The 26,430-nt window shown below is 41.2% G+C and overlaps 1 protein-coding gene across 1 annotated transcript in view; it reads left to right on the forward strand.

Annotated features, from left to right (window-relative positions):
• The first annotated feature begins 2,691 nt into the window (after positions 1-2,691).
• The window catches only part of LYST (lysosomal trafficking regulator), a 176,714-nt gene continuing 152,975 nt past the window's right edge, over positions 2,692-26,430 (forward strand). The window contains exon 1 of the mRNA XM_060286129.2: positions 2,692-2,774. The gene's annotated coding sequence lies outside the window, so the exon portion shown is untranslated. The remainder of the gene's footprint in view (positions 2,775-26,430) is intronic.

The following is a 26,430-nucleotide window of genomic DNA, read 5'->3' on the forward strand; positions in this document are numbered from 1 at the left end:
CACTCGTAACAGATGGCATTTGTGACATGAGGGAGACTTAAATATGGGGCCTAGGGCAGAGTCCCATCTTGTTCAGGTTTAAGGGCAGTGTTCAGGTAAACTTCATTGAGAAGATGAAATTTGAGCAAAGACAGGAAGGAGGTAAAGGGGTTCTCTACGTGGCTATCTGGAGAAAACGCATTGCAAGCAAAGGCAACAGCCAGTGCAAAGGCCTTAGGACAGGAATGTATCTGGAATGTTTGGTAAACAGTAAAGACGCCAGTGTGCCTTCGGGATGGCAGAGTAGGAAGAGATGAAGTTGTGAGGAGCTGGACGGTGCAGAGTTCTGCAACCCATTGTAAGGACTTTGGTTTTACCTGAAAGGGGGAGCCATTGCAGGGTTTTGAGCAGAGGTGTGACATGGTCTGATTTACATATGCATGTAGTCACAAAATAAGTATTTTAGCATATTTTGGTGAATTCAGTGTGAAATGATGCACATATACATTAACCGCACCTTTTAAAACCTTGATTTTAGAATCTCCTTTTAGTTTCTAATTTTAGAGTCAAATTATCTGGAGAATTGCCCACTTACAAAGTTTTCCAGTATGTGATAAATACATAAGTAGGGCTTCCTTCCAGATCTCTTATTACTTTTCTTTATTCTTTCTTCTATTGCATGCGCTTGATTACACATTATTTTGTGTGTTCATTTGAAATATTTTAAACTAAGTTTTATCTAATGTGTATACTTAATATCTACGTTTTGAGATACTCTTGCACAGAGCCAATACTATGGTAGCTTGGTTAAAATACTTTGTAACTCAGATATGAAGAGAAAAGATAGTCACAAAAGACATTACTCTGTGCCTTTTACAAAAAATAGTACTTTGAGGGCTGGTTGTGTACCATTGTCATATAAAGTTTGTTTCGTTTTCTTTGACTTTAACGAAATCATGACCATCTATTATCTTCCATTCAAGAGAAACAGAAACCGGCTTGTTACTTAACACTTCTATGGCTTATTTTTTCCATTAAAGAAAAAAAAGAGGTGTTTTTGAGATTAGTGTGTGAGAGTTGATGTATAAACAAGAGTAGGTTTGGTTATAGGTAAAACTGTGAAATATGTCAAGTTTGGCTTCCTCTGAGTTCAGGGAAATTCCCCAAAGCATCTCGGGCACTTAGCACACAGTAACCAGCACATAGTAGGTGCCCATTACATATTTGTTAAGTGAATAACATCTCTTTCACTAACTTGCTGGGGATGTGTGTTGCCCATCCCTGGAGTATTCCAGTTTTACAAGATTGCTGTAGGAAGTGTGCGACCTCTGCACAAACGTATGAATTGCTAATAGTTGCACTTCAGATGTCAGTGGGGAGATATTTTAAAGTACAGGATCTTCCCGGAGAGCCCCTTCAAACCACATCACTGGGCACCTATTTACTTGGTTTGTCGTTGGGGCAGATGGACGTTGCATTTGGTATACAGCCTTAGGATATAATATCCTGAATTATTTCTATTTCTTGACTCCTATGCAAAAATTACTGGAGTTTTGATTCTAAAGCAGCTCCTGTCAATAGTAAACCATTGCTTATACAGCTGACCCTTGAACAACAGGTATGAACAGCACGGGTCCACACAAAATTTTTTCACTAAATCTGTTTTACAGTACTACACCATCTGAGGTTGGTTGAATCCATTAGGTGGAGGGCTGATTATAAAGCCATATACAGGATTTTTAACTAGCAGGGGGTCAGTGCCCCTAACAACTTCCCTCTTGTTCAGTGGTCAGCTGTACTTTGTATTAGGTAGGACTTGAACCCCCGACCCTCAGACCTCAAAGCCCAAGCGCTTTCCCAATACTTTTGACATTCCACCGCAAGGCCAGCCTCAGTGACTGGGTGGTGACGAGGCGTGTCCGCTAAAATGCCAAACTGCCGGCATCAGAAGTCTGTCAGCCGTGTGCTGGACCTGACAGTCAAAGATGCAGCTAAAACATCCTTATAGGTAACCTAGGGTTCCCGCCCTCTGGAGGCATTGCTGTTATAAGACATACAACGTTGACAGCCCACGCTGCCTACAACTGTGTTTTAAAAGGGCTAAGTTGAAACATACACCTTTGCGCTGAATTAATTCTAGGGTAGCTTCGTAAACCTCCTTCCGGTTTTGTAAGAAGCCTACAGTAACCTTTGTAAACTGTTTTTTTTCCAGCCCCAAAGGAAGGGCAGGGTTCCTCGCGGGTAACCCTTTCTCCCTCTCGCGACCCCTTCCCGTATTTCTTCTACCCCCATCCTCCGGAGCCACACAAGGGGAACGGGATGACAGTCGGTGTTGAACAGAGAGAGAGGACGCTGCGCATGTGTTTGGTGCTTTTCAAGCTGTGCAGGCTCACCCTAGGGGGCGACGCAGCCACCTCGCGAGCCCCTTGGAGAGTGAGAACCAGGAGAGCCTCCCCCGCGCGGGGAGGAACCCCGCGGCCCCAGCCCAGTGGCTCGGCCCGCCCTCCTCCCTTCTTCATTGGCTCCCGTGCTCTACGTGTCACGCCTGAGACGCTAGCGCTGCCCTACCGGCGAGGGGCGGGGCTCGGGACGCATCCGGCGGGCAAGTGCGCAGGCGCAGGAGAGCGGGTCTGGGGCCGGACGGGGGGAGGGAGGGGGTGGTGTTCCCGGTTTCCTGGGTTACCTGAGGGGGCGGGGGTGGGGAGTTTGCGGCGGCGGTGGCAGGGACAGCGGCTACGACTCGGGATTTTCCCGGTGAGGCGGAGCGTGCGGCGGCGACGGCAGCCAGAGAGCAGGTAAAGGCGGCCCCCGGGCCCGGCGATGCCGGCAGAGGGCTAGGGGTCCCGGACCCAATAGGTGGCCTGGACGGAAGGCGGTTGGCGCGGGGGGCGGGTAGCAGTCAGCCCGGGATGGGGGTCGCGGCGGCCGGGCTGAGGGCGCGGGGTACTCGGCCCGACGCGCCGGCCCGGGGTTTCTATCCGGCTCCGGGACGTCTCCCTGCCGTGCCCGGGCCGCCTCTGACAGCAGGTGAGCCGCGGGCAGGAGCACTGCCCGGCCTCTCCGGACCTTTGCGGTGGGCGCGCGCCCACCAGCCACTAACTTTATTTCCTGGCGCTTGGAGGGCGGAGGTCAAGCAGGCTGGCGGCGATTTGCTGCGATCTTGATTGTATTTATTATCCTGTGCCGCGGCACAACCTGCACCCCGGCCGGGCCCACACTGGCAGGTTGACGGCTGGAGTTGACAGTTTCCGCGCCACCACCCTGCGGGTCGCTCTTAACGATCTTGCCCGGCGGTTGCTCGCCCACCTGTCATCTCCCCCGTGCGCCTTGGTCCGCTGCTTTTCTCCTGCCTGTAACACCCCTTGCCCGGGCGAGAGACTCTCCAGAGGATCCTCTGAGACATCTGCCGTCTGTCCCGGGCATCATTGAAGCCTTGGCTGAGATGCCCGTTGGCCTCTGGTGGGATTAAACTGTACGGGAAATAACCCAGGGAGACCCCGGCACCACAGTGTGGAGGCCAACGGGTTGCTTAGTGGCGGAGTGGGTAAGCTCAGGGGCTTTATAAAACGCTTCTTAGCTCTGAGTCTTACCAGGTTGAACAAAACAAAACATTCCCTATATGCTCAGCAGACCATACACACCCAGTGACAGCACTTAGTAGTTGATGAGGTAGCTTCAAGCAGATAGAACATTTTAAGGGAGTTGAATCTCGTGTTGAATACATCGGTGTTGAATTCAGACCAGTGTTTCCTCGAATATTGAATTCAGCCTGCACTTTCCTTAGGGTTTGTTGAGCAGACTGATAGGACAAACTGAATTGGGCTTGTCTTCCTGGTGATCCTTGGCTATTCTCCTCTGTTACTTTAAACTTCCATACCCAGGAACCTTATGCTAATAAAGATGTTGACTCTGAGCTTTCATTTTATAAATGTAGTTAATTAATACGGGGGATCTGTTTTAAAGAGCTTTGCAAGTAGCCAGCAACTTTTCTTTTCTGATACCTCTTTGTTGTCATCCATATTACTGCAAAGATTGGAGAATTTGGAAAAGGGGGGAGCATAAGGAGAAAATGAGTTACTATATTATTTAATTTACATGAAAACAATTTGTAAACTATAAAATTGTATATGAATATAGTAAATATTTTTTGAGCACCTACGGTGTACAAGACAGTTTCCTAGACAGATAAATATCCCCTCCTACACGGAGCTTACATTAGTGGGGAATCGCAGATGATAAACAAAATATGTGCTATGTCAGATGGTGTTAAGGACTATGGAGAAAAAGCAGGGAAGACGGAGAGACTTGCAGTTTTATTTTATTGAAGTATATTTTGATAGTTGATTTACAATGTTGTATATTAATTTCTGCTATACAGCAAAGTGATTCAGTTATTTATATATATATACATATATATATATACACACACACATTCTTTTTTTAAAATATTCTTTTCCATTGTGGTTTATCATAGGATACTGAATATACTTCTTTGTGCTCTACAGTAGGACCTTGTTGTTTATCCATTCCATATAATAGCTTACATCTGCTAATCCCACACTCCCACTCCATGCCCTCCGCCTTGGCAACCACAAATCTGTCCTCTGTGAGACTTACAGCTTTTTGTTTTTCTGTTTTTTTTTTTTTTGCGGTACGCGGGCCTCTCACTGCTGTGGCCTCTCCCGCTGCGGAGCACAGGCTCCGGACGCACAGGCTCAGCGGCCATGGCTCACGGGACCAGCCGCTCCGCGGCATGTGGGATCCTCCCGGACCGGGGCACAAGCCCGTGTCCCCTGCATTGGCAGGCAGACTCTCAACCACTGCGCCACCAGGGAAGCCCCCGTGACTTGCAGTTTTAACTAGAGGTAGCTAGGGAAGATGACATTTGAGCCCAAGACCAAAGGGAAGTGAGGGGGTAATCCATGCACCTCTCTGAGGGAAGAGTGTTCAAGCAGAAAGAAAGGCACTTGCAAAAAGTTTAGAGGCAGGAGTGGACTGGGTACGTTTGAGGACAGCAGAGAGGCTGATTTGGCTGTGGTGGAGTGAGCAAAGTAAGAGTCGCAGAAATGAAGGAGAGCGGTAAGTGGGAATGGGGAATCAGATTGTGTAAGGACTTGGCCTTCCACTCTGAGTGAGAAGGGGGCTCACACTTCTGAATAGAGAAGGGATATAATCAGACTTGCCTTTTAAAAGGGTCACTCTGGTGGCTGGATGCAGAATAGATTTTGTCTGGGGTAGGGTGAGGGGTTGGGCAGAAGCAGGGATATCAATTCCAGGACGCTTGCCGTAATCCAGGCCAGAGAGGATGTACCTGGGACCAGAGAGGAATTGGTGGAGTGGTTGATTTCTGGACAAATTGAGGGTAGGGTCAACAGGAGTCTTAAAGGACACCAAAATTTTTGTCCTGAGCAAGTAGAAAGATGGAGTAGACGTATACCGAGATGAGGTTTATGAGAGGAGCAGTTTGGTGGGGAGAAGGTTAGGAGTTGGTTAGAAAATAATGAAATTAGACTCCAAGTGGAAATTAGTAGTAGACACTAGTGACTTTGTATTTAAGACACTTTTTATGTTATCCTGACTATAACAGGGGTTTAATATTTTCAACCATGAACTCCCAACTTTTTCTCATGCTCATTTTCTTTTTAGCCATTTGGACCAGCCTAATCATTTTTTTCACCAAATGTAGCTTTGCTTTTATTTGCTTGCACTTAGAGCATCTGTTTGTTAGTTTCATTTGCAGAGAAAGCCATATAATCCAGAATTTCAGAGTGTTGTATCTAACTTGAACACCATCATCTGATTAATCTTTTTCTCAATTATATTTAGACGCCTGGCTTAAGTTCAAGAACTTTTTTTTAAGCCTCAGAAATCTTGTTATTAAATGTGGCTTCACTTGGCCATTTGCAAAATTACAATGGTAATGACCTATATTTTTAGTACTTTACTAATAGTCAGTAATATACAGGGATTATCCTAATTCTTCTGTTTCATTAAAGATGGCTTGAAAGAAATGGGCCATCACATGTTAAATGGAGATCTTTTTCATCAAATTATGCAGTATTTGGAGCAATAGAATTTGACCTGTAAAACTTGTATGAAAAATATATCATGCTCTTAGAATTTAAGGCTGCCCCTTACATTTTAAGAAACCAGGTAATATGCTAATATTTTTAAATGGAGTTGTAACCTAAATGTGTCATGAAAGTATATAAAAATCTGTTAGATAAATAGTTATAAACCAATCTTAGAGTTGATAGGGATGCTATATTCTCTTTGATACTACTTTCTTTTGCTATTGCTTCTCAGCAGTGTTTGTCCTGTGCCTCTTAATTCTCCTGACTTTGTTTTACAGTAATTGAGATATTTGGAAATTTTGAATGCTCTCCAAATCTAACTTCTGGAAAGAGGAAAACAAAAACAAAGAAAAATCGTATCCAATAATATGAAAGAGTAATGCTTAAAGTGTAACCATTTTAATTAGCCAAGAAAGGAATCAAACAATTTTCCAAAGGACTAGTCATTATTCCATTCAAATGCAATTCTTTGAAGTTGAAACTCAAGATAGACCAGGAAATAAGAGAACTTCTAGCCATTTGAGAAGAGTGGAAGAAATAGATGAATGATAAGGTGGAGTACTACACATACTTCTACAGCTACTGCCACTTGTCTTTAAAAAGTAAAGAGAATAGAAGATTTTTGCCAGAAACCTGAAGAATTGCATATTTTAAATTAAAAAATGTGTGGGGAGGTGAAGCCCAGAAGCTATACATTAAACATCTTGACACTGACTGATTCCTAGAAAACTTGTAGACCAGATTGCCAAACAGATGCTTTGTGATTAGAAAAAAAAGAACTCATTACTAAGATGCAGAGTTGGTTTTTAAAGAACACGTCATATGACACTAACCTCATGCTCACTTTGCCAAAGATATAATAATATTAAATAATCTTTGTAAGCACCTCACATCTTACAGAGTGCATTCCCATTTATCATCTTACTTAACCCTCACGTCATCCCCCCTGTGAAGTACTGTTAGGTGAGGAGGGCCTCAACAGTAAGAGTCCTGGGGAGACACAAAAGGGACAGATATGGGAGATTTTAGAAAGGACTTGCTTAGATATGGGGGAAAGTTGAGGGAGGAATCAAAGTGGGCTTTAAGGATTCTAGATTGTCTGAGGAAATGGTGATGCTGGTAATTGATCTTAATTCTAAAAATACAAATGGGGCTTCCCTGGTGGTGCAGTGGTTAAGAATCCGCCTGCCAATGCAGGGGACCTGGGTTTTAGCCCTGGTCCGAGAAGGTCCCACGTGCCACAGAGCAACTAAGCCCGTGCACCACAACTACTGAGCCTGTGTGCCACAACTACTGAAGCCCGCATGCCTAGAGCCCATGCTCCGCAACAAGAGAAGCCACCGCAGTGAGAAGCCCGTGCACCACAACGAAGAGTAGCCCCCGCTCGCCGCGACTGGAGAAAGTCCGTGCGCAGCAACAAAGACCCAACACAGCCAAAAATAAATAAATCAATAAATAAATTCATAAAAATAAATAAAGAAGTGGAGGAGTAGATGGGGAGACGTGAAATTCATCAGTTCACATCAGTTTGGTGGAAGTAGCTGTTTTCTTTCTTGGAACTGCATCTGGAATGAGTCACATAGAATTAAAAATTTTAACATATGTAGGTCTGGAGCTCAGGAGAGAAGTCTGAACCAAATTTTAAAAGTCTTCATTCAGTAAATATATTCTTTCAAATACTTTGGTAAAGAAGGGAGGACAGTGGATAGAAGCTTGAGTGGGGAGGTGTGATCAGGGAAGGTTTGTTTTTCTTTAAAAATGGAAGAGATAAGGATACTTCAGAAGACTGAAGGAAGGGGGCCATTGAAGAGGTGAGAAAATTGAAGTCACAAGAGAAGGAAGGTAATTAGACATAATCTCAGAGGAAGTGGAAGGATCGGCAACAGGAGCACAGGTGAAAGGGTTAATATCCCGAAGAAAAGCCGTGACGCATATTCCTTTAAGAAAGGGAAAAGGAAATAGGGAGTAGATACGGATACAGATTTATAGATAAGTATCCAGGATAGCATCAGTCGTCTCTGTGAAGCAAGGTTATCTGCTGAGATTGAGAAGGAAGAGCGTGGATCCGTGTAATTTTGAGGGGAAAAGAAAACTTACCGTTGTGATTGGAAAACGGCCTTGGCCAGGGACCAGGGACCTAATTGCTGATACTGTTTAACACCCCTGCAGTCACAAATGTAGGAAGAAGCTGTGAGTGCTGAAGCAGTTTTCTCCAGCAGCTCCGCATAACACAGCAGAAGGCAAATAGGCTGAACCTGGAAGGGGATTGGAAGGGAAGGTATGATGGAGGACTTGGGCCGGGGTGCTGTGAAGCCAGGGGACTGCGGGTGGTAGTGAGGTGGTCAATTGAAGGGCTGAACCTTAGGTATCCTGCTTGATTAAGGAAGAAAGCAAAGCCAAGACAGGGCTGATGAATGTGGAGAATGAAGAGGATGAAGAATCCCAGTGAGTAAGCTGTAGGATTAATGGAAGTGAAGGAGAACTAGAGACAGAAAAATGTGATGTGAGAGTCCTAAATTTAAGATTCTGGAGTTGGAGCAATTGCAGGTGATGATAAGGGCCAAAGTATGACTGATGGTGGTGAGTAGCTAAGATCAATAGTGCTAGTTACAACAATAGTAATATTAATAAAAGCTACTGTTTATTGAGTACTCTATACTAGTCACTATACTGAATGCTTCCCGTAGGTTATCATACTTATTTTTCACAACCATCCTGTGAGGTACATATTAGGAGCTTCATTTTACAGGTGAGGAAACTGGGGCTCAGTGAGGTTAAGTAATTTTCCCCAAGGCACACAGGAAGTACCTGAGTCTTTCTAGCCCCATAGCCCTTATGCCCAGCTATTGAAACCATGCCGGCCTTCTGCACAGTAGGGGTCACTGAAGGAAAGGAAGTCAGAATGCTCTCAATCCTAGTGTGTTGACATTAATTTTTCTTATGGATAGTGAAGCCCCCAGAGTAACAGATCTTGTGTGCAGAGGAAGATAGGAGTTGTATGACAAAGTTCTCAGTAAATGGAGATGCATGACTCAAAGGTCAGTCGTGTTAACTTTAAATATGGTTATAATATAACATTAAAGGTGGATGAAATGGGATAATAATAATGTGCAAATCACCTTGGGAAACCAGGATAGTATTGACTTGTCCTCTGGCCTGGGATCTGGGTGTGTATAGGGGTTTATTAAGAGGAGGAGATGAAGTGACCTTCCTGTGTGAAGGTAGAGGATATAGGGAAGTTTCGTAGCAACAGAACTAGGGATCCTAATGGTAAGGAAGTAAAGAATTCAGGGGTAGGGGGAGGACTCATCTAGCTGTGCATGAAAAATCAGAAAGGATGGTGGCAGGTAGGGTGATTATATAATGTATTGACCAAACAGGTGTTATTTCGAAAATGAAAAGAATGTCATTAATAATTACTCTGGGACAAGAAGCATAAACTAGGACTGTCCTGGGCAAATAGAGATGTTTAATCATATCAGTCATGGGTAACCAGAGGACCTGTCACCCTGGAAAGGGGTTGTGGATGTTGAGAAGGAATGAATTGAGCCTTAAATTTGAGGGATGTGAATGGAGCTTACTAGCCTAAGATTATTCTCTAGCCCCATAATACTGCTCCAAAATGCTCTGGGCATGCCTTGTTCTATAAGGGTCTGAAGGAAGTTATGAATTCATCTCTAGATGAAAATTTGGAGGCCATTAATATATAGATGGTACCTGAAACCTTAGAAGTGGATGATATTGTCTCAGAACACAAAGGGAAGTGAGGCAGAGGGGAAAATGCAGAGGCTCACCTACATGAAGGAGCTGGCAAAGAAGCATCCAGCCAAGGAGACAGAAGGAGTTGTCGGAGGGGCAGGAGGAAAACCAAAAGAGATTTGGCATCTTCCAAGTCAAGAGAGAAGAGAGATTTAAGAAGTGAGTGATTGGGACTTCCCTGGTGGTCCAGTGGTTAAGACTCCGTGCTCCCAATGCAGGGGGTCTGGGTTCGATCCCTGGTCAGGGAACTAGATCCTGCACGCATGCCGCAACTAAGAAGATCACGTGCCACAATTAAGACCCACCACAGCCTAGATAAATAAACAAATATTAAAGAAGTGAATGATTAATAGTCTCATATGCTTCATGTTCCTCAGAGAGGTCAAATGAGATAAGGACTGGAACATATCTGTTGGATTGGTCTTGACTTGAGTAGTTCCGGTAGAGCAGTGTGGGCAAAAGCCAGACTGCAATGCACAGAGGGGTGGAGGGGAAGTGAGAAGACTACTTCCAGTGCAGATTACCCTGAGTAATCTTGAAAGAGGAAGGTATCAACATGATTTTTTTCTTTTTTAAATGTAGGCAGTGAAGAAGCCAAAGGAGATGAGGGGTTAAAAACTGAGAAGGAGATGGAAGTCCAAGCTGTGCCTCCTAATATTGTCTAGTCAGTAATTTTGTAGTAATCAGAAGAGTGAAAGTAAGAGGAAGAAACATTTTAGATCAAGAAAGACAAACTTCATAATGACTATAATTTGTCAGAAGCTGGACTGGGTGGGGAGTGTTTATTGAAGGGATCAAAGTCCTAATTTGGGTGAAATATTGGAAAGTGACATCTAGGTTGTGGACTAACTCTAGGATTCTGTTTTTTCCGCTACTTTTTTTTTTTAAGACTTTTATTTTTATTTAATATTTATTTATTTATTTGGCTGTGCCGGGTCTTAGTTGTGGCATGCGGGATCTTTAGTTGTGGCATGCAGGATCTTTAGTTGCGGCATGTGGGATCCAGTTCCCTGACCAGGGATCGAACCCGGGCCCCCTGCATTGGCAACGTGGAGTCTTGACCACTGGACCACCAAGGAAGTCCCTTTTCCTCTACTTTTAAGCCTGTTTTTTTGGAATGGTTTAACCATGTTCCACCCCCAAGATTGTTGTTGGGATGGGTTTGCTATTTTCTAGGGATTGGTCCTTATACTCCTTCTTTTTAAAAGTTAACTGTGTCTTTGTACATTGGAAATATTTTCTGGTTAAATATACTTAAGTTTTCTGTTGTGGTAGCATTTGATTCTTGGCTGAATTCACTGCTCTTGGTAATTTCTGTTTAGCAAAAGTGAATTCCAATCTATATGCTTGTTTTATATTATGAACTTTTAAAGAGCAATAATAGTATATTAATTTTTTCCTTTCTCTTCCCTCTTTAAAATTGCTCTGATCAAAATGTGATTTGCTGCAGTGAAATTGTTATTAAGTTTTGTCGTTCACTTGTCTTGGTTCCTTATATGGAAGAGTAATAGTCGTAATTGCATAGATATTATTTCAACAGTATAATTATTATACAAAGTTTAGATGAGTATAAAATTAAAACAATGGTGAGAATGATTTCCTCCTTTATTATAACTATGTGCTTTATTCGAAAGGCCAACAAAACATGTTTATCGGTTCATAAAGTGCATTCATTGTTATTGCTCCTGGGTATTCATTCATTGAAGTACAAAATTCAGTGTATCCTCACCAATGGTAAAAGGAGGTTTTACTGCTGTGAATTGTAGGACAGCTGTATATTCATCAGCTCACTCTTATACTGCTTTTTGATAGTTGCTTATCTGAACCTTTAATGCACTATGAATTTATTTTTATTTTAGTCTATTAAAGATTAAAATCCTTTGCCATTTTCTGGATTTCCTCTTAATGATGCTTCCAAAGACAGTAATGCTGATAACTGTTCTTGCTTTTCTGTTAGCTTTATTTAAATATTTTGGAGAATATTTCTAAAGTCATACGTTCCACACTGCTGAAATATATATATTTTTTCTACACCTTATTTTTTTTAAATAAAATCTCAGTGGTTTTGACAAAACCTGATTACGCACAGTTTAAGGAAACATTTAGAATGTGTAATTTTAATCCTAAATTAATCTTGATGTTTACTATTACTGTATGACTATTACTATATTGCTATTTTCTGACTGTTGTACTGTCACAAAAGTCCATAGCCTAAAAAATGTTTAGAGATCATCTACTTTTGTTTTTGTTTAAATATGTATAAGAAGAATGGGGATCAGAAAGGTTAAGCACTTTGCCTGAGATGCTAAAGAGTTTGAGGCAAAACAGAAAACCAAAAGTCTCTTGACTTCTGGTCTAGTATTCTTTCTCCTATACCACCAACTTCTTGAACATTTTAATGCATTTTGAGAAAGTAATCCTATAGCCAAAAGATGCCTTATACAACATGGAAAACAGAAGGGTTTGGTTTCTAGTGTGTAGTTTATTTATAACTTTAACCATTTTCTTTGCATGTGTCTACATATAGATCACAGTGATAGAAACTAGATTGTAATGATACCAATGTGGTCGAAAAAAATATTAAGTGCAGGTTGAATTTGAAATGCATTCGCTCAGGAAGTGTTTAGTACATATTCCTGTTTTACTTCTGTTCTCCATCACTCCCAACCCCTGTGCCTTTCTTTCCTGTTGTCTATCTATCTTCATGAATGGTTAGAGAACAATAGATGAAACAACTGGATCTCAGTTTGATCTCACTGTTATTTTTCTTGATGTGAAATGTTTTGTAACAGTAAACACATTTGTCTATAATTGCCTCAACTAAATCTTTTTCTTTAGAAGGGAAACGAATTTTCATTGTGTCTGTAAGAATTACAGAGGAATGAGGAAACTAGTACTATGTACGTTTGCAAGGGGTCTTTAAAGCTTGTAAATATCTATGTTCAGTATTTCTAAAACTTATTTTGCAGACTCTTTTACCGTATGCAAAGTATATATTAAAAACTGTTGATCATTATGATGTTGCTCTATAAATTATTTTTTATTTTTTCATTTCACATTTAGGGTGAGGTTCCAAGATGTTTTTTAGTGTTTCTTTGGGAGGTATGGAAAACCATCATGTCTACTACTGATTTGAAAGAATTTTGAAACTGTAAACTCTGAATTATACTCTTTAACATAGGAAGAATAAACATCCAAGATTTTATTGCTGAAGTTTTTTGTTTTTAATATCAAAAAATTTTGGTAAGGTTTTTAGGTGTTTCTGTAGCACTTTCCTTAATACATCAAATTCTTGCTGTGGAATGGAGAAAGACTTTTGTAAACGTGCCTGTTTATTTCTCCATGCTTTAGCTGTGGGAATATTTCCTAAAGGAATTTGAGTAACAAAATGCTTCCTATCAAAGTTAGTATTAAATAAATTTGTTTTTATTTATTGAGCTCTTCCCATTTGTGACAGTGTGTCAGGCACAAATGATTTTTTTTTAAACAAATAAGACCTGATTTCCCTTCTTAAGGAAAGTATAATCTAGCTTTGAAAGAAACTATAATTCTGTAATACAATATGGTGAGTCCTAGGATTAAGGCATGTAGAAAAGTAATTGGGAATTAATGGGAATTTCTGTAGCAGCAGCAACATGATTTAAAAAAAAAAACAACAGCAACAACAGTGAAATGGTGTTGAGAAAGTGTGTACCCTTAGGAGGAGTTATGGGGTAGTGCAGTGTGTTTTGGGATGTGTTGAGAGATTAAAAAGGTTAGATGGGGGAGGGAATCCCATAGCATGATGATAAGGAGTCGGGATCTTATTCCCTAGGAATTGGAGTGTCATTTATGATTTTTAAGGAATGTGGCTGACATTTTTAGCAGTTGTAGAATTTGAAGTGAATGGAAAATAGACCAGACAGGGTGACCAAATAAGAGGTTGCTGGTATGGCAAGTGAGAGAGATGAGGACCGGAGAATGCTTAAGCGTAAGTTTAGAGGGGAAGGACCAGACTCAAGATGATGACCATAATAGCTACTAATTATTGATCTTCTGACAATCTGCCGGGCCCAGCACTGTCTCATTTAGTTTTAATATTCACAACAACTTGAGGTGCCCTTAGGAACTCAGTTTTATAGATAAGAAACTGAGACTTAGAGGAAGCCAAGTACCCAGGGTCATAGAGATAGCAAGTAACAGATGCAGAGGTGAGCCAGCAAGCTGTCAAGAGGAAGAATTGACTAGGCCCCGGATGAAGTGCTATTCTGTTTTTGTTTTGGTTTTTTTCTTTTTCCCGAACTGACTGGGTAGAGGCCATTAACTGAAATAGGAATGAGGAAGGAAGAGCTGGTTTGATGGAGGGTAGGAGTCACTGTTTTGGAGAATAGACGTTTGTATACAGAGTGCAGAGAGATGGCCTGGGTCTGAATCCTGCCTCTGACACTTGAAGCTCTGTGACCTTGAGCAGTTACCTAACCTCATGTGCTTCGGTTTCCAACACGTGACAAGTAGGGATATATCAATATTTGTACTTACGAGATTGTTATGAGGATTAAAGCAGCCACTCTAGGAGAGTGCTTACAGAAGTGCCTGCTGTGTAGTAGTTAATCTTGGTAGGTGTTAGGTGTATCATCATCATCATTCTGTGAAAATCTAGAGATCTATTATGAAGATGGATGAACTATTCAGTATAAAACTTCTAGCACAGTTCCTTCCTGTAGGGATGTAAAGCCAGGGGAGATGCTTTACTGGGATGGGCCTTCAGAGTTCCTTTTAGTGCAGCCTTGCTATAACCAAAATGTCTGAGAATTTCCATTCTTTTATGGCGCTCAGGATCAAACACAGGTTCTTCTGAGTTATCTGGTTGCCCAATTTGTTTGGTTTAGAGAAAATGAACTGCTTGTTGAAGGGCTTAAGTTTGATACGTTTTGGTGTGACTTCCTCAGAATTTCTTTTAAAATTCTGCCTTGCTACGCTGTGCCTGGGTTTCCTTTATTTCCTGGCCAGTTTTGTCATACAGGGAGCCAGGATGACCTCTCCTCTCTGGGCCAATCACAGGTTTCAAAGCAGCTGTGAAGGAAAGCAAGAACGAAGACTTCACCCGTTTGGGGAAGGGGAGGGAAACAGGCAGTGGTGTTTGTTAGCTTCCTGAAATGTGAAAAAAATAGTATGTACACTTTTCTGGAGCCATTGCTTTCTTAGATTTTGACCCTTCCCCCGCCAGGTCATTTTATTGAGTTTTATTTGAACAGCCTACACAATTCTACATAATTTGGAAATATTTCATTCAACACATTTTTGTACCTTGACTTAGCCTAAATGCATAATACAGAATAAAAGTAGGAACAGTATAAACATGTTCTTCCACATTTACTAGTTAAGAATTATCATGGTCCTATATATACTTTTTTAAGCTTCTCGAAACATTTTTAAATTTTCTGCTTTTCCCACCAAGACCTAAGTTGGACAAACAGGTGTAAAATTCTGAACCATCAGGGCATGAAGCGTGACCTCATGTGGTCCAAGTCCTTTCCGCTCTCCTTTCCACGTGTTTTCAAGTTGTGTCCCAGGTGGTGCATTGCCTTCTTCCATGACATATCAGCCATAGGCAGCAAGAGCGCTTGGAGGTGTAGGGACAGTGGGGAAGGCACGTGTGCCAGGAGCAGCGAGCTCCCACACCAGCCGAGAGCACTTCAGAAACAGCCTCAGCAGGTGGGTGCACAGAGAAGGAAGGTCACGGCTGTTCCAGCTTCTTTGCACTCGGCTGGCAGGCCTGGGCTACTTTCTAAGGTGAGAAAGACCTAGGGGCTCCCAAGGAAAATGAGCAGTTAAGAATCATTCACAACCAGGCAGTGATTTCAAGTGAGATGAAAAGTTCTCCAATTATCATTTTCTATTGGAGAATGGAGGAGCAAAATCAAGAAGAGGGTTGAATCACCTTTCATTCTTCCATTTTCGTCATTCATTTGATGGTTCTTGGCTTTGATACAGCAGAAATAAAAACAACAAGGCTTCAAACCAGCCTATCACCTGGGGCCAGGCTACTGCATACAAAACTCTCCCAAGGACTGAGATAAAAGAACTTTGTCCCCCAAGCCCTGAAGAAGTCCTGTTTTGGTTAGGGAAATTTGTTGAAAGCTACAGCCAGCTGAGAAGCCATTGGCAACAGAGACAGAAAGCAGTGCACGTATACTTATTTCATTCAATTGTAAACTGACAAGGTAAAGAGAATAAAAATCCTACTGTTTATGTAATAGAACCCTATTAAGTGGTTTTAGGAAGGGACTAGAACTTAGGTAGCAATCTACTTTCCAGAGATTCCTGGGCATTCGTCCTTCGTGCATTCATTTCTGGCAGAGTCCAGTTGGACACAGCCTTTCTCCCCATCCCGCCCTAGACCCTTTGGAATTGACTGCATCAAACATTCTGTACTGCGAAGTCCCTTTAGAGTTTATAATGAAAAGCCAAACCTAAAGAGAAAAGAATCCTTACACCTTCTCTCCAAGCATCAGTGTGAAGAAAACTCAGTCAGCTTAGAATATACCAAATAACATACCAAAGAAAGGAGTATGACCCAGCAAACCAAAATGACCAGTCCCCTGCCCCCCTCCCATGGTGCACCCCATCACACTGTAGTTATTTTCTTATCCTCGGTGGCTTGCTTGATGGCCGCCTGTAGTCCTATATTTTTAATATGGAACACCTAGGTCAGAGCCAACTTTTACCTCTTATGTTGCAATCCTGGTTAGAGCTGAAGGTGTTACTTCTTGTTAAAATGTAAATACTTCTTTCTAGGAGGAGCAGAATTTTCCTTTTTTTTCAGGTCACTTCTTGATGTAAATGAGAAATGGGGAAACATATGGAAAAAGATAACATGAACCTGTAGAAGACTAGGGTGGCAGGATACATTGCCTGGAGGACAGACAGACAGGCAGGGTTACTGCCTACTTACAGTTGCACTTAGTGCCAGACCTAATCACTAAAATGCTCTGACAGGTAGCATTCTAAAAGACATAGTTGGCCTGTGAGAAGTCTCTCAAAAATTTCATGCAGTATTAGGAAGAACATTGGACAGGATCTGAAGACCCAGGTGTGAAGCCCTGTGACTTTTGGGAAATCTCTTAACCTCCATCTGCCTTAGGGTTCTTATCTATAAAATTCTGAGGAGGTACTAAGATCATTCAACTCTCTGTGTGTTGATTCTCTGATAGATTTTCATTCTCAAGTAATTCATAAAATGTAAGCTCCATGGCAGTGTTCCTTCACTGGCAGTCAACTTGTTACTTCCTTCAGTGTTAGTTGAAAAAACTTTAAGGATGGCAGTTACTTCTTATAAATGGTTGTGTTCCAAAGGTTCATGTCTAAGATAGTTATTCAGACTGTAAATGATTTACCCTTAGAGACAACGTTGTATGAGGGATTTATATCCATAAGGCTGTTTAATCTACAGTATACCTGGAAGTGGCGTTGTGAGAGAACCCTGGGAAGAAGGTTTGGGGAGGTGCCGCGATTGCCTCATCAAGCTTAACTGGCCTACTGTTTGCCTCACATGCTGCTACCCTACTTTCGGAGCCCTTGCCCCAGACCGTCAGAGAGCCACCTCAGATGGCTTGGCGGTGCAGGAACACCTTCTCCCCTTGCCTGACAGGGTACTGGGCGGGGGTGGGGTGGGGTGGGGGTGCGGCCAGCTGTGTTGCTAGCAGTCCAAATTGGAACTGTCAATTCAGTTCCCCAGGGGGTCTGGGGGAGTTACTCAGACTCTGTAGGGTCTGGCGGAGTTCAAAGCCTTAATCACATTTTTTTCATGATACCACATTAGTATCTAAGGAGCTGGAGACCACAGTCCAGACTTCATAAGGATGTGTGTGACATCCTGACTTCCAACCAGATATTCTTTAAAGCAGAACTCAGAAAATCAAGTTCAGTGTTTGTCAAGAAGGGCCTGAGCTCTAAACAACTGCTATGGAAGTTGAACATCCTCCTCAAGTATGGTGAATCAGCAGTAATTACCGGATTGTGCGAAAAGGATTTATCTGATTGCTAAAGTGGTTTTTAACAGATCTCTGATTCAGCTATTTAATTTAGAGCTTTGTTAAAGTGTCACATCCTTTCCTAACTCTCATTTTATTTTAGTTATTTTTTTGATGTGGACCATTTTGAAAGTCTTTATTGAATTGGTTACAATATTGCTTCTGTTTTATGTTTTGTTTCGTTTTTTTTGGCCCCGAGGCATGTGGGATCTTAGCTCCCCAACCAGGGATCGAACCCGCACCCCCTGCATTGGAAGGCGAAGTCTTAACCACTGGACCGCCAGGGAAGTTCCCCCTAACTCTCATTTTAAATTTCAAGAATTTTATAAAAATAAACCCACAAAATATATTTTAATTTTTCATATTCAATGACTATCAAATTTTACTTCAATTTTCTCAAGACAATATTTATCTACTATAACATAGGTTGTAAAGATGCTTATATTAATAAAAATATACATAATAAAACGGATAAGCAACAAGGATATATTGTACAGCACAGGAAAATATAGCCATTATTTTGTAATAACTTTAGATGGAGAATAATCTATAAAAATATTAAATCACTATGCTATACACCTGAAACTAATATAATGTTGTAAATCAACTATACTTCAATTGAAAAAAAAGAAAACAAGCTACTTGCAAGAAGAAAAAAAATTTTGGTATGTAAATAGTATCCTAATAAACTTTCTGTCTTAAGTCTGTAGTTGGGAATCATTCTGATGGTTCTTACTTAACATATGTAGTATGACCAAAAATTTACAGGGTAAAGCCTAGATTAACAGACATTTGCTTGCTTAAATGTTGTATAATTTAATTCAACCGATATGCCTTAACTAGCTTATTCCTTAAAGAGAATTCTGTTAATCTGAACAAGCTCAGTTCATAGTATCTTCTCCCCTCTCCCACACAAGTTTCCTGTATTTCAGACATATGGCTCTGTGTTGTGGTTACAAAAGTGTATAGAGAGAGATTTTTAAATCTTGTTTCCTGGTGTACGGATTGCAAACTAGTGGACTTGAGTAAAGGTTCTGGGTAACATTTAGAGATAGCATTTGGTGTTAAGGAAACTTCTTTGCCCACTGTCTAATTTTTAATTGACCTGACAGAAGAAAGGCTGTGTCTTCTAAACTTGGGTTATTTTAGTTCTAGTTAATTAGCTCCAAAAATATCGTATAACTCCCAGGACAACTGTCATGGGATCTTGAACCTGTTGGCTTCAGCTTTTGTTACCTATAGAATGTGGGGTTGGAGAATATGATGTCTAAAGTTTCTGCCATTGTGCAAATGTACGCTTCTAACTTATTCATGTTTATTCCTTTATTCGTGTCATTTATGAAATTGTATAAATAGTGTTATCATTTTTCTCCTCCTAAGTTTTTTTGATTTTTAGTAATGTGTTGCAAAGAATGTGTGAGATCTTTGGGAAAGTCATTAATTAGTCTCTAATCAATATATATTGAACTGTGGAGAGATGGGATTTAGCATAGCTAAGAGTCCATATGAACCAACCCTTGTTTTCATGAAGGCTGCTTCAAATCGTAACAGACTCTGATTCAACAGAACTCATTGAGTACTAATTATTCTGTGCATTGTTTTGTTTAAGCCTCACAATAATCCTGTGATTTGTAGTACTCTCCTCCTTTTCGGTACATAGTACATTTCTGAAAAATATTCTTTCTAATGGTAATTTCTCTAATACTGTTGTAATTAACAGATTTAGGCAAGTACATAGTATTATTTTAAAGGACAATGTACCAGGATTTTTGGCATTTGATGAAAGATTAGGAATTGAGTGCTTCAGGTGGCACTGTTTGATAAGAAAAAAATACGCTTTTTAATCCGGCTATAAGAATAAACTGCATTATTATAATATTTTTTTCTTGTCTTCTTCCTTTTACTTCTTGTTTTGTGTAGAAGTCACAAGGCAGGGAAAAGATAAAAAATGCAGGTACCCTCTGCTTTTATTTTCAGTGTTTCCTTGGAAACTACATCATCATAAATCAGAACATTAACATTTCCGTGCTAACTGGTCTGGAAGGAAAGGTTGTAGTGATCTTTTCTTCCTCCAGATGGCACTCTCTGTTGGAACATGCTCAGCTAGTGCCAAGCCTTTAAAATAGAACTACATACAACATATTCCAAGAATGTTTACTGATATCATATAATCTCCGAAGATCCACATAGCAACTGTATGGGATGGACATCTTCTGGAAAAGGAAGCCAAACTCCACACACCTCTGTGTGACTGGCTAGTAATTGCTTGATTCCAAATCTGCCGCCTTTGTTTTCACCACTGTCACAATGTTGACAATCTGACTATTCAGAACAGATTCAGAAACTAAAAAAAATAGAATGAGTAATCAGACTCGTAAATATTTATTGAATAAGTAATAAATATTGGTTGAATTAATGAATGGATGAATTAGTGAAAAAGTGAACTGTAGCACAATGGACTCCGCCCTTCTTATCACCATGGCCACTTGTTATTTGACAGTTCTTGAGAAGGAAACTTGGTGACCTTTGGAGTACTTCTTGCCATATTGTTGAGCTTGAGATTTTTTAAAAAAATTTATTTATTTACGGCTTTGTTGGGTCTTGGTTGCACATGGGCTTTTCTCTGGTTGCGGCGAGAGGGGGCTACTCTTCGTTGCGGTGCGCGGGCTTCTCATTGCGGTGGCTTCTCTTGTTGCGGAGCACAGGCTCTAGGCGCACAGGCTTCAGCAGTTGTGGCTCTCAGGCTCAGTAGTTGTGGCTCGCGGGCTCTAGAGCACAGGCTCAGTAGTTGTGGCGCACGGGCTTAGTTGCTCCGCAGCATATGGGATCTTCCCAGACCAGGGATTGAACCCGTGTCCCCTGCACTGGCTGGCGGATTCTTAACCACTGCGCCACCAGGGAAGTCCTGTTGAGCTTGAAATTTTATCTTCAATGGTAAATATAATATCATTGGTTGCACTGATTAAAACACAGAAGTGACAAGGTCTTTTCAAATGCTGAAAGGTGAAGAATGTATGTAGTAATGGCTTGGTGTAGGGGCAGGTGTAGTCGTTCTATATGTCAAGAAAATAAATGTTTGAAAATCCACAAGACTGAGGGCGAAAGCTTAATTCTGTGATCTTTTGGATAATAGATTGTAGAAATTAATCACAGAAGCAGATCAGAGCTAAAATATCAAAGTCAGCTATCCAAATGTCTGTGGGAAGTCTCAGTCAATAAAGCAAAACTTATGTTGTTGACTATTTCATTTCCAGAAGGTAAAGGAAATAATCGGGGAGCTGATACTCTGAGCCTAATTTTGACCCACTGTGAGGGCTTAGTTAGACAGTGAACATAATGGGAATCCTGAGAGAAAAGTCATGTCATTCATTCAAATGATTGCCTTCTCTGTGCCACGTACTATTCTAGATGCTGTAGATTTAGCAGTAAATGCCACAGAAAAATTCCCTGTCATCAAGGAGCTTTCAAGAGCTTATAGTGATCTGTTGTCCAGAAAACTAGCTTCATGGTTACTTGGCTACAGTGACCTTTCACTTCACCTCAGACACTGACTTGCAGGGTCGCAGTCTGGATGTTGTCATCATCTGGAACTGCTTGCTTCAAAAATCTGCGAATTCCAGTATCTTCCGTAGCATATTCTCTGTTCTTCTCTCTCATAGGGATTGATTACCTGTGTGTCAACATTTGCCTGGCGTCTTTCTCTTCCCTGCCCAGCCTGTACACATTTTGACCATATGGATCGTTCTTTCACCTGTACCCCTGATTCCCTTCCACTTACGCTTCTGCTGCCTTCACCCACCAAAACCCTCATTTCAAGACCAGTGATACAATCTGTATTCTCTCCTGTTAGATCCAAGCAGCTGAATGCTGCTGGAGAATCTCAAATAGCTGAGGAAATTGACACCATCAGAAATTCACGTTTACAAGCGCATCAATAAATCCTTTTATTTATCCTTGGTCACCATTCTCTCCATCCTTGTTTTCCTGCTGCTCATTTTGCTTTTTGATACCAAACTTATGGTAATTCTTCCAAGGACTTGACTTGAGCCTCTCTTCCTGTCTGTAATGCCTTTCTTCTCTCCTTGTCTCCCTTTACCTTTTCTGCTTTTTCTTGAAGATTATCTCCTTCATGAAGCTTCCCTGACTCCTCAGATTGGGTACAGTGCACCTTATCAGTATGCAGTACCCTGTGTGTTGGTTTGCCTTTGCCGCCATAACGTGATCTTCCTGAGGGGCAGAGACTGGGACTGCTTTCACAGTGTGTGTTCTTAGTACCTGGCACAAAGGGAGTGTTTAGTAAATGATAGCTAAATGAATACATAATAAACAGGAAGAAGAATATGAAGCAAAGCTGGAATATAGAGAATTGGAAATGCAGAGTTCCTAAAGGTCAAAGAAAAGATAGGTAAGGTGCCATGGATACAGTTTCTAGAAGGGAAAGTGGTTGTAAGATGACCAGAGACTGGTCTTTATGGAACAATTGGAAATAATATGTGAAGAAAGGTAGAGGTAAAGTGGCCAATTGAACTCAGATTTTAAAATAACGTGCAGAAGAAGGATATGAAACAAATAACAAAAACAAAATTATTTATATATAAAAGAGGAACACAAACCTCTGAAAATAATGAGCTGAGGTTTTGAAAAAGGTTAAGGCTGACCTTTTTACATTTTATATATAGAAGATGAAAACAACAGGCAAATAATAGATTCTTCCTTGAAACAAACTGACCCTATAATCAGATACAGAGAGTAAATGAAACTTCTCAACTTCTGTTTTCTTTCTGTCTTCTCTGACACGAAGAACGGTCTACACACAGACTAATAAGTGTAGAAGTAAGAAGAATAATAGAAAATTTAAGCCCAAGAGTGAGGAGGAGATTGTATCAGAATCTCTGGTTGCTCTAAATGAATTCACATCCCAGGTTCAGGTTCTGAGAAAATTTGTTAATATCATTGCTGAACTGGTAATCTTTGAGTTATTATGGTAAATTTGAAAAATTTCAGAAGACTGTGGAGGAATAAAGTTCCAAAATTATAAAAAAGAGTGTAGATTCCATAGATTTTAGTGAGTTTGAAGTTACCTTCACAAAAGATTCTAGCGATCATTTTAAAAGATTTGCAAACGTTTACAGAAGGACTAGACAGGCGGTAAAGGTTAAGGAGATTCTCTAAAACTAATTCATGCAGATCACCCAGTTTCTACTTTTGATGGGGATGTACAGATACACATCAGGAAAGTGCTGTAGCTGTAACATACGTAGATTTCCACAAGGTGTTTGACATCATCTGTTCTATCATTCTGGTTCTTGGGGACACAATGGAGAGTGGGACTATAGTATGGGTACAGTTACTGAACAGCGGAACTTGATCTTAGTTACTAACTGGCAGCCATGTGGGAAATCTTTTAGGGGCTGCAGTTTTGACCCTGTTCCACTCATCAGATTAAAACACCTCCCACTTCTGACTCTCAGCTGGTAAACTTGTGGTTTATTTCACTGAGAAGATAGAAGCCTCCAAATCTTGGTCCTCCCACTGCCAGATACACGAGTGTTCCTGCATCTGTACTCATGGACTCTGTCATGCTTCTCACTCCGTCGGATGAACTGTCACCGTTGCTTCCGCTTGCACATTGGATCCTCTTCATTTTGCCTCCTCGTTGGCCCTGGTATTATCTCCTCTCATTCTAGTTTTTCATGTGTTTTCCTTTCTCTGTTGGAGAAACATGCTGTACAAACATGCTATGATATCTCAGCTTACAAACATGCTGTTATATCTTTTTTTCTTAAAAAAAAAAAAAGAAATAGCCAACAACGACTCCCCTATCCAATGTCCCTTTCAAGCTGCCACCCATTTCCTTGCTACCCTTTTGGGCAGAGCTTCTCTAAGGAGTTTTCTAGACCCCTTGCCTCCATTTCTTCACCACTCTTTGCGACTCAGTGCACTGAGGCCACTCTTTGACACGGTTGTCTGTAACTTCAGTGTTGCTAAATCCAGCGGTCAGTTCCCAGTTTCCATCTTACTCAACCTCTCAGCAATATTTGACACAGTTGATCAATCTTTCCTGTTTCAAGTTTTCCTCCCCTGGTTTCTGGGAAGGACCACTCCTGATTTTTTTTTTTTTCCCGCCTCACATGTTATTTCTTCCTGGTCTCCTATGCTGGAATCTCCCTGAGTCAGTGGTGTTAACCCCAGGGCTCAGTCCTAGAACCTCTTCTCTGCCCCACTTACACTCATTCTCTGGGTCCCCACTGTTCAATACCATAGCCACTAGGCACAGTCCCCATCATTGCAGGAAGTTCTGCCAGACAGCACTGCTCTGGGTTGTTTCATCCATCTGGTCTCATTAAACTGCATCTATATGCTGATAACTCCCAAACTGACTCACCAGTCCCATCCTCCCAGTTTGGTATATCCAGCTGCCTGCTTGATATCTTTTACTTGCTTCCTGAGAGACCCGTCCAACTTGACATAGCTAAAGGCGAACTTTATTTTCCCTCCCAACTAGTCTTACCTGTCCGTGAACTGCGCTATTCTGTCTTTTTTTTTGGGGGGGGGGGCAAGGAAAGGAGGGTGGGCAGGAAGGAGGCTTCCATTCCTCACGAGAGTTCCAGAGGAACACTCCTGTTTCTTCTTTCTACATCTTACTTCAGTCCCTGAGAAGTAGGAGCGAGAGGCTTTTCTCACTTTTGTGGTAATGTTTAACTTCTCTCTTTCTTCTCTTCACTCAGTATCCAGTGCATCAAACATACACTAATCTCAGAGCCCCGGAATACTCTTTCCCCGGATACTCACATGGGCTGTTTTCTTACTTCATTCAGGGTTCTGCTCGGATATCACATCTTCAGGCATTCCTCGCCAGCCCTATCTGAAGTAGCATTCCTGTCACTCTGTACCCTTATTCTGTTTCACTTTGTTTTCATAGCACTTAGTACTACTACCTGACTTTAGAATGGGTTTATTTTTTCTGTCTCTACCCCACTAGAATCCATGGGTAGGGATTTTATTTTTGCTCTATAGTCAGTGTCAAAAATAGTGGCTGGCGTATAATGAATGCTCAATAAACATTTGTTTAATTAAATGGCATATTGATGAAATTTCTGATGACATAAAACTAGGGGTTATAGCTAATACATTGTCAGGTTTTGTTTTGTTTTGGGCATTTATATCACTGTACCTGTCACTGAATTAGAGAAAGTGAAACCTGCTATTTTTCTGGGAAGGTCATTTATATGATTAGAGGCATTTTGTTATTATGCTTTTCATTTATGGTAAATTTTAAGAATATAAAAATGCTAGTAATATTGTTGGGAGCAAGTCTTACTTATTATGTCACTATAACAATAGTTGTATTAGAAGGTGAAAATTGTAATGATGATGAATTTAAAATTTGGCATGATAGTTATAAAGTGCAAAAAGTAATAAGACACAGTTCCTGGCCTTAAGGAACTCATGACCTAGGAGGTAAAACAGTCATATAGATAAGTAGCTACAGGGTGTCCATGTAGTTTGGAAACAGGGGCAAAAATATGTAATGTCCTAAGCACATCTTCAATTTATTTTTTAAAAAACCCTGTATTTTCCGACTTTATGGACACCCAGCATAATATAGGGTGATAAAAGCTAGAATACAGCTGTGAATAAAGAGTGATGGCAGAGTGAAGGAGGGCACAGCTGACTGTGCTGGCGGATAGGATTATGATCTTGGATGGAGTGAGACTCCATGGTTATCCAAGCTGGGCTGTGTAAAATATGGAGCTAAAGAAGCCATGTCAGTTTTAGAGCATTAGAAAAATCCCTCAGCTTGGCCTAGAAATGTCCCTCGGTAAGAGAGAGCGACAGATGGATCCAGTTGTCTGTTAGCCTGCACTTCTGATGGCCAGGCTGAGTGAGCTGGAATCGTTTTAGTATCGTGAGATAAATGGCCCCACCTTGTAGTAGTCCAAGCTAGAGGGTGCCGGTAGTCAGCTCAGTTCATACAAGACCTCCTTATGCTCATGATTTTTTTACATCTTTATTGGAGTGTAATTGCTTTACAATGGTGTGTTAGTTTCTGCTCCATGATTTGATTGATAATTTCCCCGCCCAAATTCTAGAGTTAAAACTACAGGGATGATGCAGTAGGAGCAGGTCTGGAAGGTGTTTTGAGACTCCATTCCAGGGCTGTTTCATTTGGTCGAGCAGTTGATGCACTGGTGCTTGGCCAGTGGAGTGGGCGAGTAGGACTGAAATCTAGCCTGTGCTTTGATAACTGTGTGCCATGGGCTGCATCAGCCTAGGAGGAGGTGCTTTTTCCCTAATTCACACAAAGTCCTATGTAGTGTTAACAGCAGCTCTGTCCTATTTCCTGCCTACTCTATTCTCAAGGGCCTAGAATAGTGTGGTACGAGAACTGTTTGTCAAGCTGGAAGGAATTCAAGACAGTTCTCTAGATTTGAGCATTTTAAAGCAATTAAAGGTCGTTTTGATTTTATAAACTTGTGGTTCAAAATAAACCTTTATGTTTGCCTTATAACTGTGATAAGGAAGTTTTTTCTCATGCCTCTGCCTGGTAAAAACTGTAGAGAAGGAGAAAACTACAGAGAAGCACCTTCTTGCTACCCCAGAAG

This window comes from Globicephala melas, chromosome 16, assembly GCF_963455315.2.
Source record: "Globicephala melas chromosome 16, mGloMel1.2, whole genome shotgun sequence".
Classification (NCBI taxonomy): Eukaryota; Metazoa; Chordata; class Mammalia; order Artiodactyla; family Delphinidae; genus Globicephala; species Globicephala melas.